We start from the raw sequence: 14516 nt of genomic DNA, 5'->3' as shown, positions 1-14516 counted from the left end.
ATGCAAGCTGTGAGCTAAAAGATCTCACTAACATAACCACGAACGCGGAAAGTACACACATATAAACACACATTACGCAAAAGACCTCATTTTCGATCTTCCGCTGGCATTATTTTATCTTTCATTGCTTTCGGCTGACGCTGCGCTGCTCCTATTGCTGCTGCTGTTGTCTCTTTTGATGAATCTCTGCAGCGGAAGCATTTAACAATTTTTCAAGTACTCCAGCTCCATTGCTATGGGGAGCGATAAAAACGAATTCACAAAAATGTGGTTAAGTAAGTGCAGGCAGACGCGTTTGTTTTCAAAGCAGCTTTAATGCATCACCAAGCAGCAAACAGATAATTTTTTTCATTTTCTCGACATTCGCGACACTTTCGTTTTCACTATTTCATTTCACTTTCATTTCATTTCAGTTCAGTGGGGGCAAGCCCCTTGACAGACTTTTGCTGGTCTCAATAGCATTGATTTTCAACATAATTTTATGTCAAAGCATAGATAATGTCTTGTTGAGAAAAATATGTCTAAAATATAATATTAACTTTTACTCACAGCTTTTAATCGGATTTAGTAATGCACGATTGTGTCGAAAATTAAAGTAAGAGGTCAAACAGCATAGCTAAATTGTTGAGGAAATGAAGAATGTACTTTAGGTATCGCAATGTTTTGAGTTAAGTGAGCGTGTGTACGAGCGAGTTCCTTTTAAAGTTACGTTGAGTTAGACCATCTTCTTCCAAGAAAATTCTAAAACATCCGATAATAAATTTAACCTATATATCTAAATGAGCTGCAGCATCTTTCTCCTACTCAATTTTGGCAAGGCATACAGTCGCCTAGCACATCATATTAAACCATAAAACTTGAGAACTTAGAACTCCTGCGTTTAGAGTAAGGCTAACCTCGCAGAAAGCAAAGGGTTCCAAGAAATCTCCTGAAATTATTTTTCATTCAAAAGTCTTTCAGATGTCCCGCGTAAGACTTTATTAAGTTCCCTATAATAAATATTTAATACTAAGTGATTTGAAAGGACTACACCATGCCTTTTCCACATAAAACCACCGAAGCCCTGAGTTTCATGTTCACCAGTCTGCACGATAATCATGTCTGCTTCGACTCTTAACTTTTGTACATGCTATGTTTTAACCCGGTGGTATGATCCATAGAAATACATGCGACAGTAGTAACTATGTTAGCGAGTGAAACTGATTTATGGTTGTTTATTCGATTCGTTACTCCAGACTTGACAGATTTTTTTTTGATAGTATTTACTTCATCTTGTCAGTTGTCATTCATAAGTCATAGTTCGAAAATTCACAAGAAGACTTTATTATATTAAAAGTATTAGCACACAAATCAAGCCGGCGGACTTCTTCACTTTGGTACTCTACAAAAGTCATTTTTAAATTTTAGAAAATTCTATCAAATTTAAATGAAATCAGCAGTTTTGAACATTGATATCATTTTTATTAAAGAATCTACTGGGATCACCTAGCGTGTATTACTTTGTAAGTGTATGACATATATCATAATCTTTTCCTAATTTATTTCCTGTTATTGGGACAAATCAGGTCATAAAAATTGTTTCTGGTAATAATTTGATTCCGTCGACACCTTATGTGATTCGAATATATCTCATTTTTCTCCACTCAATATCTGCATTTGCATTTCATTATCGAGTACTACATTGACGGTAAAAAAATATATACTTTTAAAACTGGTTCAATTTGAGACCTATTGCAATGTTAATTTTGGAGATGGAGTTTAAAAATACAGCTAACACTGTTCTCAGCGTAAACCATAAATCACAAATAATTACATTAGAGCAGAGGAGTGCTTAAATAAACACTTAAAGCAGTTATTACTGAATATTAAAATAATGCAAATTAATTCAACTCACTGAGCTTTCACATAAAAGTCTCAGAGAGCGGTTCGAACGCAGTAAGAAGCTTTTCACTAATTACGATTTTTACATGTTTACCAATATTTTTAGTTTACAAAAACTTAAGCTTACAGGGTGTTTTTTTAGGCGTGTGGTTTTCAGTAAGGCAATATTCTTTGCGGGGTTGGTCCTTTTGACAGCTGTTACTTTATTTATTACTCAGTCTAATTTGCCAGTTTATATTACACAGACAGAGTTTGAAACATCGCTTACATTTTACGATATTTCCGATTTCATAAAAAGATTTGTTTAGTCATGAAGCTCGCGTTAGTTTCAATGGGTAGGTTAATGAACAAAATTATCGCATTTGGAGTGCTGTTAATCTAGAAACTATAATTAAGACGCCGTTACCTCTACAAAAAGTTATTGTTTGGTATACTCTATAGGCAAAGGAAATTATTGATACATATTTCTTCAAAAATGAAGTTTTTTGCAAAGAAGTCCGAAATGAATAATACATTGGAGAGGAGTATTCAACGCGTTATTGCTGATACATACGTATGGCCTCCATCGCTACAAAAAGTAATAGAAAATTTGGTCCTCTCTACTTGAATATATTGGAGACAGTCAAAGCGACCCAAAATAATTTTATAACAAAATATCAAATACTTATATTTGTATTAAAGCTAGTTGTTGGCCATAACATTAAATTATATGCGTTTTATTTCTTCTTAAAAAATATTAAAAAAACACCCTTTATATATGTAGGTTACACACCTATTTTGTAGTTAGACTTAAGGCTGTACATATGTATAATCGGTGCAACTCCGAGGGGCCACTTTTTTCCCTTTTCAATATTAAACTTTATTACTTTCTTTTCCTGCCACTTTTTTCTAGCATTTTATATTGCCAATTATTTTCCTCATTATACACACCCAACACACAACTAGGTGCACGCCCGAGCTGGGGAATAGGAAGGAAGGGAAAGAAAAGTATTGCCTTGGCCAAGTGGTACAAGTGTTGCTGCCGGAAATATGCTGGTGGCATTGGCAATACTTGCGCCTTTCATGTGAGTCTCTTGGGAGTTGTGTATGGGCGTTGTGTAAGTACGAGTATATGCTTGTGGCCGCTAGCTAATCATGGCGTGAAAGTAAGCTGAAAATGAAAATGCCAAGTGAAATCAAAGCCCAGAGAATAAATAATATTCTGTATATACAAGTAGTAAATATATACACGAATGTTGACGCTAATCGTGGCCAGCAGTTGAGTAGCAATATAGCTTAAAACATTGGCCGAAAGTGAGCAGTGAGCATTAAGGGTCATTGTCGGGGGCTTCAAGAAAAACTTCGCACACACAAATAGCGCTATCAACAACACAGCGCCATTGGTGTCGAAGGTAAACCACTACAAAAATAAACAATAAAACTTTAACAATAATAATAGTAACAGTTAGTGTTGGACCTCGCCAGCGCTTCACAGCAAAAAAATGTAGTACTAATGTGAGCTTAAAACAACCGAGCTCTCGCCCTGTCGTGCTGCTATGGCGCGTGCTTCCACTTGGTGAGCTCATTTTGCTGCTCAAACACTTTCAACGGCTCATTAAATATGCACGCTATAAAGCTTCGTTTTTGTTGCCTTTGTAGTGGATTAGTTTCTTTTGGCAGCTGGGAGCCCAAACTTTATAAATTTCAAGGGTGGGATGTTGCAAAAAACACAAGGAATTGCTTTTTTAATAAAAGAGGCTATTTCGTGCGCGTGTGCTTTCTACTGGTAGAGCAGGTGAGCAGGTTATAATTAATGTGCTGTGCCAATCAACTGTAAGAATCGCTTTGCATATATTTTCAACAGTTAACGCACATTCGGGAGTAGTATTTAGGGAAGAGCTTGTGCTCTTAATGTGACTCACGCATATCTTTTAAAAGGTTACAGGCGAGTAAAAGACTTGTTTATTTAGAATTCTGTAAATATTTTATTGAAAAGGACTAACGAGACACAGATCACAGTCTTGCCAAAAAGAGGCAAATATATGATAGGTTTAACTAAAAGAAGAATGAAGAATAAGGAGTGATACTATGTACTATTCTTCTATTTGAATCGATTTACCGGAGTTATATTGTAGAAACCAAATACAGATGGAAGTAAATGAATTCAGGACCTCATTTCCAAAACGTACATATCCTCAATGTATGTAATATAAAGGGGTAAATTAGGAAGAATATATATTTTAATAAATTATATGAAAGTGTCAAATCAGATATTTCAGAAATCTTAAATATTTCCCAATGCAGGGAGCTATATAGTTCTGAGATAATATCATCTAAGTCTTTTTCCATCATTTTATCATTTACAAAAGTTAAAGAGTGGGTAGATATGTGGAAACAAATCATACATACATACATATATACTTATATGCTTAATACGTAAATATAGTACCTTACCTCAATTTCATTTTCAAAGTTCGGACAATAAATTTTGGAACTTAAAGTATACTATGACAAACCTATGACTTGATATCGAAATGTATATAAATGTGACTGAAGCGCAACACTTTACCAGCATCGACAATGCATTAAAATCTTATGTAATTAATCCTCTTAAAGCCTTAAATGAACAATAATCACCACAGCAACGTTTGCAGCACATAAAACAGATGCAAAAAAGAAAGTAAACGACTGACTTGACAAACCTTACGTTTTAATTAAAAACTCTGAAAACAAAAGTAATAAAAAATCACCAAGTAACTAAGAGATGTGACAATGACATACATTTTTTCATTGCTGTTTACATCACGTCACCAACACCATGCCATACGCAACTTGCGGTCCAGGTTCGTGTACGGCAACGAGACATGCGACGTAATGTTGTTGGCTTGGCCATGTTTTAGCCTTAGAAATGGCTGCCCCTTCAGCGGCAGTTGGCTTTTTGCAAAAAATATATGCACGCATACATCCATACGTAAACTATCTTGCGTTTGTTGTAAGGCCGCACATACATATAACCACTTCAGCAACATGATGAGAGGCATTTTAACTGACAACTAGCTAATTATAAAAATGAACTTGCCTCATAAAATGTAATACCGCGATTTTAGTCGCTTAGAAGACAGTGGAACTAATAGTACAACGTCGCAATTTATAATGCAATTTTTAAGGAAACAAATTTGACTAGTCAATCATATTAAGTTTGCCAAACAGACTCGCCAAAGACCTTATAAAATATATACATATGTACCTAAACGGAAGCTAACTCCGTCAATTTGTTTATAGTATACGCAATATAGTTCCTCAGTTTTTGGGATATCATTCCGAAATAAAATTTTACAACTGTCTATAACTTAGACATCAATTCTTGTTCTTGTATGGAAAAATTTGTTATTGAACTGGAAATCTTCACAAAATTTGGCATATTTGTCAAAAAAGTCTTACGGTATTTTTATTTTATTTTTTTTTTTTTTTTTGTTTTTTTTTCTACTATGCCGGTCTCTTTCGATCAATTCAGCGATTTTATCGCAATTTTCGACGACAGGCCTTCCGGAGCGTGGCTCATCTTCGATCACCTCTACATCAGAACGAAAACGTTGAAACCATCCTTGTGCGGTGGAAATGGAAACTGTATCGGGTCCATAAACTGCACAAATTTTATTGGCGGCTTGAGATGCATTTTTGCCTCTATCTTAGTTGTACTGTAAAATATGCCGTATTTTCTCTTTATTTTGCTCCATGTTTGCAACGCTATAACTCACGAACTTAAAAGAAACAACAATCAATCAAACACGTGTTAGCGCGTTTTCAGCGCCAGCTAGCGAAAATACCGCAAGACTTTTTTGACAACCCAATATATTATTATCACAGTAATCTTCGATCATATTTTTCAGATAGGATCGCTATAACATATACCTGCCATACAGATTGACTAATAATTATTAAATTATTGTATTTGTTAAGGGCTAGCTTCGGTGTGAACACTGTTAACATTTTTCCTTGTTGTAACTCACCCCGAATAATTTAATGATTAAAATAGTCTCTATGCAGGATCTGGGTCCACTAACTTGAAGACATTAGTCAATGTCGAGTAATTTCAGTTCACTCGCAGTATGTTTCCGTGAAAAGATTTGCTATGCGTCTAGGCAGTGATTTACTTTCAGTTTTCTTCAAACTTGGATTAAGCCGAGAAACAGCTGCGATGAATACTGATTCAGAGGTCTGAAATTACAAAGTATTTTTAATATTAAATCTTAATATTGGGAATAGAACGTGATTACCGAACTTTCAAAGGAATGTACTCAAATTTATGAACCAAAAATATATTTATTAATATTGCGCAATATAAAAACAATTCTATGGTTAAAATAAAAGCAGAGAGGAAATTTATTAAATAAAAATAAATAAATCCAAGAAATGGACGAAATCGGATTATAATCGTGTCCACTCCCTATATTAATCAATGAATAACTATAGGGAGACATAAAATTTTATACCCGAGATGGTATAAGAAGCTTTATGGAGACGGGGTTAAAATACGATGGGCATTAGACGTCCACTTTTAGTTGAATTAAATTATGTTGAGAACTGCCGGACTAATTTTGACTAAATTTTTGCAGTGGCATTATTCTGATACTTCTTTGTCACAATGCGAAAATGGGCGAAATCGGACGAAAACCTCGCCAAATTTCCATATAACACAATTTTAAATTCCATTAGATTCATTTACTTTCCAGTGTAAATCAAGAGACAATTAATATAAAGGGATAAAACTTTGTGCTTTTAGAGTATACCACTTTATGCCAAAAATTTTCCAAATCCAATCTAGCCCATAATACGGAATATTAGGACCCCAGTACAGTACAGTAGTTGACTCTTCACCACAAATATCGGTAAATGTGTGAGACATGTAATTGAAATTTGGAGGTAATATTTTTCTCATAATAGTATCTGGTAAACAACAACCGGGTTGAATCGTATCAATACTGCCCTGAGACCACATATACCTAATAAGCCGATTTTCGACTTTATACCACATACCTCAGCCAATATGTGAGGTTTCGAATGCAAATGCGAGAGCGTGTTTTACTAATAACATTGTAACTTTGCCTTTCCTTACTTGTTATAATATCACAAGATGTTGCAACATATGAACAGATAACAGGACATGAGTCTGCAGGTCCGTACAAATGCTAATTTGAGTAAAAACGTGAATGCCTTGAAGAACTTTAGTGCGCGCGTTGAACAATAAGCAGATGTGTGTTGCAACGAAATGGAATTGAACCACTGACCCGCTTTAAAAAAAAAAAGCACTTAAATACAGTAACCCTGCCACTAGTTAAATAACAAAATAAAAATCATAGTTCGCTGTGGGATGCATAACTACTTCAGCCGATAGTCGATATCAGACGATTATAGCATACAGCTGGCATACAAACAGAATATCTGTATAAAGTTCCTGCATTAGAAATGTTTTCATTTCAGGAGATATATTCACAAGATTTGGCGTAGATTATTGCCTAAAAGGAATCTTTGAAGAAATAATTCACATCGAATCAATATTGCCAAATTGGATGTTCGGAATCAAATTTTTCATGGAACCTTCCGTACTTAAGAAAGGTATGATAGCTTAATGCAATAAATAGACGTCTAAAACAGAACTTGGCATATCTATTTCCTAGAACCCTTAACCGGACAGAATGAAAGATATCTTAAAAAATCTGTCGGAAATAGAACCATATCCTTCTCGAGTCCCCATAAAAAATAATAAAAGTTCCTAACCCGTAGTGGTACAGACCTGCGACTGTTAAAAAAAAAAACGTTTTTAACGAAGTTTAAGGGATTACATTGGTTTACGTGTTTCAAAAAATTGGAAGTTAGATATGCTTTAACGAGACAATAAACGACTAAATAATTTAGTAGAAGTTTTTCATGATAGAACGATAATTGATTAAGGATAAATTTTTAAAGACGTACTCAAACAAGAACTTTGCCCCTAAACATGACTGATGTCCACATTCTGTAGCTGTTTATATACAATAACAGAAATTATTTTCTGTTATAGTTTTTCTGTAGTTATTCCTATATATCGTTTGTAAACTAATATATTCAAGAAAAGTACTATTATAAGTAATAGTTATTTCCAAAGAATTAAACTTTAAATTTTCTCTCCATACATGAGAGACTGTATAAATACCCCACAATAGATATGTAGCCACTTCTGATAGACAGGGCTTATACGAGTATTATGTCACACACTTGTTTGCGCATAAAATCGGTTCGATATTTTCCCTGTGAAATGACAGCAAAAGCAAAGATTTATTTTTACCCGCCAACTGGGAAATTTACTTCCGCGCGTTACCTGTGCACCTATATTTAGATACGAGTATATGGATGTATGCATATGTAAGTGTGTTATTTTAAAAAAGCCGATTCAGACATGGAGCAAATGTGTCTAAGGCTATGGGTGTGTTGCGGCTGCAAAAAGTAGGAGAAATAGGCGTTCGAATCCGAAGAGTAGTAGGCTAATACTCTCTATCGCCAGTCAATAAGGGCTGATATATTGACATATAGTAACTATGCACCATATGTTTATAGCTAAAGATTTACGAGTACAAGTATGGCAGCAAATACAACAGTAATTAACAAAATTTGTGTTTTAGAAGTAGTCACAAGCACGAAATATTTAAAGCTTATTAGTATATATAATAAATATATTCGACATCACAACACATTTTTTAAGACTTTTTGCACTTAATTACACTTTTGTGGACATTGTCTCTGCTTTTGCAAAAACCTACTCTATTTTGTTTTTCGAAGATTGCAAAAAAAATTTTAAATAAATAACAAAGCATAAAAATAGAAAAGAAGAAGCTTTAGATATTCAGATACCAAATTTTTTCTATTGTTTATTATTATTTATTTATTTAAATAATTTTATCCAGTCGGATCTTATTAGTATAGAAAGCTTCAAACAGCTGTGTGGCTAAGGTATTTTTGGCTCTTCATTTCGGCCGTTTATTTTTTTGAAGCACTGTACGTAGGCAAAGCAACAGATTGTAATACCTCTATGTTAGTAAAAACATCTACGCTCTATAGATTCAACATTTTTCGCAATATCAATATTTTTTGTAAGCTATATATGTACGTAACCGGTAGAGCTACATAACATATATTTCAACGATGACCAGGTGGACTGCGTTCTATTTCAGTTAATACAACGGACTTACGTTTTGTGCCAAAAGCCGAGCAGTTATGACTCGCATGATATACGTGTCATTGCTTTCAATAAATGTATTCAAACGTTATGTATAGGGTGATTTTTTAAGAGCTTGATAACTTTTTTAAAAAAAAAAACGCATAAAATTTGCAAAATCTCATCGGTTCTTTATTTGAAACGTTAGATTGGTTCATGACATTTACTTTTTGAAGATAATTTCATTTAAATGTTGACCGCGGCTGCGTCTTAGGTGGTCCATTCGGAAGGTCCAATTTTGGGCAACTTTTTCGAGCATTTCGGCCGGAATAGCCCGAATTTCTTCGGAAATGTTGTCTTCCAAAGCTGGAATAGTTGCTGGCTTATTTCTGTAGACTTTAGACTTGACGTAGCCCCACAAAAAATAGTCTAAAGGCGTTAAATCGCATGATCTTGGTGGCCAACTTACGGGTCCATTTCTTGAGATGAATTGTTGTCCGAAGTTTTCCCTCAAAATGGCCATAGAATCGCGAGCTGTGTGGCATGTAGCGCCATCTTGTTGAAACCACATGTCAACCAAGTTCAGTTCTTCCATTTTTGGCAACAAAAAGTTTGTTAGCATCGAACGATAGCGATCGCCATTCACCGTAACGTTGCGTCCAACAGCATCTTTGAAAAAATACGGTCCAATGATTCCACCAGCGTACAAACCACACCAAACAGTGCATTTTTCGGGATGCATGGGCAGTTCTTGAACGGCTTCTGGTTGCTCTTCACCCCAAATGCGGCAATTTTGCTTATTTACGTAGCCATTCAACCAGAAATGAGCCTCATCGCTGAACAAAATTTGTCGATAAAAAAGCGGATTTTCACATTTCGAACCGAACACTGATTTTGGTAATAAAATTCAATGATTTGCAAGCGTTGCTCGTTAGTAAGTCTATTCATGATTAAATGTCAAAGCATACTGAGCATCTTTCTCTTTGACACCATGTCTGAAATCCCACGTGATCTGTCAAATACTAATGCATGAAAATCCTAACCTCAAAAAAATCACCCGTTACAAATTCATTGCATCAGTGCATACTGACGGTGGCTCATGTGCTCTGAACGTTAACGCAATCATGCATACAGAATAGATTTGCCTTTAAACTTCTAGTTTCTACGTCAGTGGTCATCATTTGTGTGTGAAACGTCTATTATATACACACGTATATATGTATATGATGATTTTGGTAGCGAAACTCCGCCTTCAGTATATTATCTGTTGAGACTGTTTGTATGTTTTTTTATATTTCGGTATTAATATAAAAACAGAACAAATTCACAAATTCAAAACAAGATTAGTTAAATGGATGCAATGCTTCATTATATAATTTTTTTTGTGTTTTATGAAGAAGATTTGTATAAGAGTGTGAACTCTAATATCTCTTGTTTTCCAGTTCATTTAAATCTATTAAATTTTCGATTTTGGAATTCAATATCTTCTTTGATCGAAAAGTTTACTTCTCAAAACTTTCGATTTGGGAGCAGCACCAGAGTTATTAATGGGAGTGTCAAAAGAGTCTACACTTGCATATTAAGGAGGTGTAAGTTCTTACTAAATTTAGGCACTTTTTTGGGAGAACACTACATTTAAAACAGTTGTTGCTTTGGTTCGCCATTTTACAAGTTCTGGTAAAAAATTGTTAATATAGCCAGCTATGTATTTCATATTTCTGAGGATTACTTCTTATAACACGACGTTCATAAAGAAAATTACGGTATGTTATTTTTTAGCAAACTCTAGTTCAGCTTGTACGAGGTTTAAGTATTGAGACTGATTTTAATCCTGTGACCTTGAAATTCATTTTTTCTTTTTCCGGGGAGGTGAGGGATCTCTCCATTGACATACATATCGCTCATTTGCTGCAAGACCGGCATAAATCAAAAAATGTGATTTTTGAGTTAATGCTGCAGAATTGTTCGTTATATCATAATTCATTTTGAGTAAAAAATTAATATGAATTCCTTTTATATGCTCCGCTTGAGAAGAGGTGTAAGGTTGGAGTCACCGTGTAAGGTTGTAGTCAGTTGAAAACTTTAAGCGCGTTTTCTGGAGAATCGATTTTTTTTACTTAAGCCGGTCTTGCAGCAAATGAGCGATGTGTACCATCGCTCCAGCTTGTTCGCCTGCTGTGTCAAGTTGAACGTGTGTTTGCAGTGCTCGTCACGAAAATGGAAAAACGAAATCAAGAGCAACGCGTCGCGATAAAATTTTGTGCCAGATTGGGCGAAACAGCTTCGGAAACATACCCTAAAATTGTAAGAGTGTATGGTGATGGTGCTCTTAGTCGTGCCCAGGTGTTTCGAGGGCGCCAACGCCCGAAAAAGGTCGCATGAGCAAGTCGAAGGTGAAAACGATGATTATTGCCTTTTTTGATAGCCGTGGAAGCGTCCACAAAGAATTCGTTCCACCATGGAAAACTGTGAATCAAGTCTACTATTGCCAAGTACTCGAAAGATTGCGAAAACGAGTCAACAGGGTGCGCCCAGACATCGCTCGTAACTGGATCCTTCAACGCGTGTTCCAGTATTTGGCCTCTAAAGGGATCACCGTGTTGCCACAGCCGTCTTATTCACCCGACATGTCACCCTGTGACTAAAACAAAATCGGTGGTTAAAGGAACCCATTTTGAGTCGATTACGGACATCCAGGCGGCCGTGACGAGGGTACTCGCGGACGCTGTATAGCTGCCCAAGAGGACTACTTTGAAGGGGATGGTAGAGTTGTAGAATAAATTTAAAATATACGGTTTTTATAGAATCAGTCTCATTACTTAATTGTCATACCTCGTATTTTTGGTATTATGTAATTCAAGGAAAGACAAAAAAAATCGTTTGGTTGTTCAATTGCTGACTTTTTATAAAGGGAGACGAGTTTTTACCATCGTTCTTTGTTATCGAGGTATAATTCCTTTTCCCATAAAGTAAAGCTGCAAGTATAACTCAGCTGTGAACAAACCTTTTTAGTGGTGCTCGTTTCCAAGATGCTTATCCTGGCGTCTACTACATGATAACATATGTGTGTATATAGAGGTTAGCAGAAAAGTACTCAATCAGTTGCTCTAAACATATTTTCTTCAATTCAATTATGACATTGTATAAAAAAGAGGTCAGTGAAACGAACAACGTCTGCAAGCGGAAGCCATTCACCACATACACATTGGCTTAAGAATGAAAGGATATCAATTCAGAGAATAACTTGTCATCAGGACAGCGGTTAGTTGTTTCAGAGTCACGAAGCAAGAATGTTGAGTTGTTAAGCAATTTAGTTACTCGCCTCCTACCTCACTGCGCGAGAATGTTTCAGCTTGAACCGAGAGCCCGAAGAGCAATTGGCTTACTTAATTAAAGGAAAAAATAACAGACAAAAGCAATCAGCACTTACATGACAAGCAGAAAGAAATATCCACTTGTGGAAGGGTTTGAGGCAAAGGAAGAATACCAGCGAACTAAAAAAAGCATTAAAGAAGAGAATATTCAATAAACGTCAATATGTACAGACGAAAGATAAGAACAAACAAACAAATAGGAAGAGCACAACGAAAAATGGAACAGCGAGAAGGTGAGTACTCGTCACGGAACAGGAAGCAGACAATGACGTGCCGTTATCTAAGACAGCATAGCAGCAGAAGATCGCTGGTAAAGCGTGAAATAAGCTTGTAAATGACGGAGAGTAGAAAATGTGAATAGACAGACGTGAACACGAGTGCCGACGCGTTCAACATGCAATAACAACCGTGTGTAATTACATAATGCCACTGCGGTCAATTTGTGGGGACTTTACGACTTACTTGTGTGAGCGCTGTTGGGAAGAATAGGTGATTGTGACTCGCTCTGCAGGTGCAGTATAAAATGTATAGTTCAAAGATAGCGATACAGGTGCACAGTGAAATAGTAAACGCAGTACGCAGTGACGAAGCGACGTATTAGAGAATCAAAATAAGAGAAATATTAATAAATCTAACTTTTTAAATTGAAGGGTGGAGCACATGACGTAAAATTCGGAGTTGGAAAAAAGCGTACGAAATTTTCAAGTTTACCTCTGTTTGAAATGGGTTGTAAATTTTTGATAAGCTTTATACATTATTATTTGAATAAAATTTGCCTTTCTATTCTAAAGCTCAAATTAATATTTAGTGGAAGATAAAAAGTAAATATAAGGGCTAACATATAGACTTTTGGTATGGAATATAAAATAATCTAGGAAGTAAGAATTATCATCAGCAAAAATCAAACTTATTCATATGACTTAATCAAAATAGTTCAACCTTAAACCATATCCGATTGCATTCGAAATTTAATAGTAAATGTGCTGAGATGTGGCAGTTCAACTTACATACTTTCTTCGTTTATTTAAGGACCACTTTACTGAACATTCACAGTTCAATGAATACGGAAATGTACTGTCAGCTTGCCCCATGCACACGGCACTGCAAAACACGAAATAAAGCAAATAAATGAAGCGATTCCAATTTTCTGATAGAGAAAATTATGTCTGATTTTCACAAGGAAATCGAGGCTACGGCAGCGAAGACAGCAACAACAGAAAAAGAATATCACGAGTTTTTATGAAATTATGGCGGCGAATTCTCATTGTGCGCAAATTGGCGAAAAGGAAATGTCAACTGCCGCTGTCTCGAGAAGTGCCAAACTGCACACCGAACTGCAAACTCACTTTGGCACGACCTTGCGTTCAAGCTTTTTACGTTTTCAAAGTTCAAGAATTCTTTCTTTTATTGAGATTTGAAAGTGCAAGTTTCTTTGATTGATAAAACTGCGTATTTTTTTGCAGATCTGTAATACAGGAATATAATATGTATTTTTAGTGTGGCTTATCACGAAAATAATAAACTCATTTCACGAAATCACTTTCATAATCTCTTTCCAACACGCAAACGTCCGCCCATAATACCACCATACATACATACCCCTTCATTTATATTCATAAAGACTTTGCAGGCAAAGTTGATCCTGTTCCAAGCGCCTGCACTTAAGTGGCATCAATTAAATTACAATTGTGCGCAACAATTGTTGCAAACCTAAGCAATTTGGCGCAGTGTCCACATGTCGCACACTTTATGACTCTTCACATGAGATTGTCATATCCCGTCGCAACACTTTGCCTGCCACACCTCCTTTCTGTGGAAAAACTAATGAAATTTTAATTTTAACGATTATCCAACATGTGTCTGCGGGCAACCACAATTTTCAGCTACACACTAACGTTCATATATAAATACATACCCTCATACGCACGAACAGATGAATATTTAGTAGACCTTCGTAATATATACATAGATATTGAGTGCGGATTTGTACAGTTGCGTTCATTATAATAATATCGGGCAGGCGATTGAAATTTCCATGCAGAAAGTATTCCGATAATAGAAGGAAACTTATTTTATAAGGTAAAGAAACT

At 35.6% G+C, this 14516-nt stretch overlaps 1 long non-coding RNA gene across 1 annotated transcript in view; it reads right to left on the bottom strand.

Moving 5' to 3' along the window:
- Positions 1–6074, bottom strand: part of LOC125776856 (uncharacterized) — a 45270-nt gene extending 39196 nt beyond the window's left edge. Inside the window, exon 1 of the long non-coding RNA XR_007422029.1 lies at positions 5871–6074. This is a non-coding gene — a long non-coding RNA (uncharacterized LOC125776856). The remainder of the gene's footprint in view (positions 1–5870) is intronic.
- Between the last annotated feature and the right edge of the window lie 8442 nt (positions 6075–14516).

The sequence above is a fragment of the Bactrocera dorsalis genome, chromosome 2, assembly GCF_023373825.1.
Source record: "Bactrocera dorsalis isolate Fly_Bdor chromosome 2, ASM2337382v1, whole genome shotgun sequence".
NCBI classification, from domain to species: domain Eukaryota; kingdom Metazoa; phylum Arthropoda; class Insecta; order Diptera; family Tephritidae; genus Bactrocera; species Bactrocera dorsalis.
The sequence above is the reverse complement of the archived record's forward strand: the minus strand, read 5'-3'. Positions and strand labels throughout refer to the sequence as shown.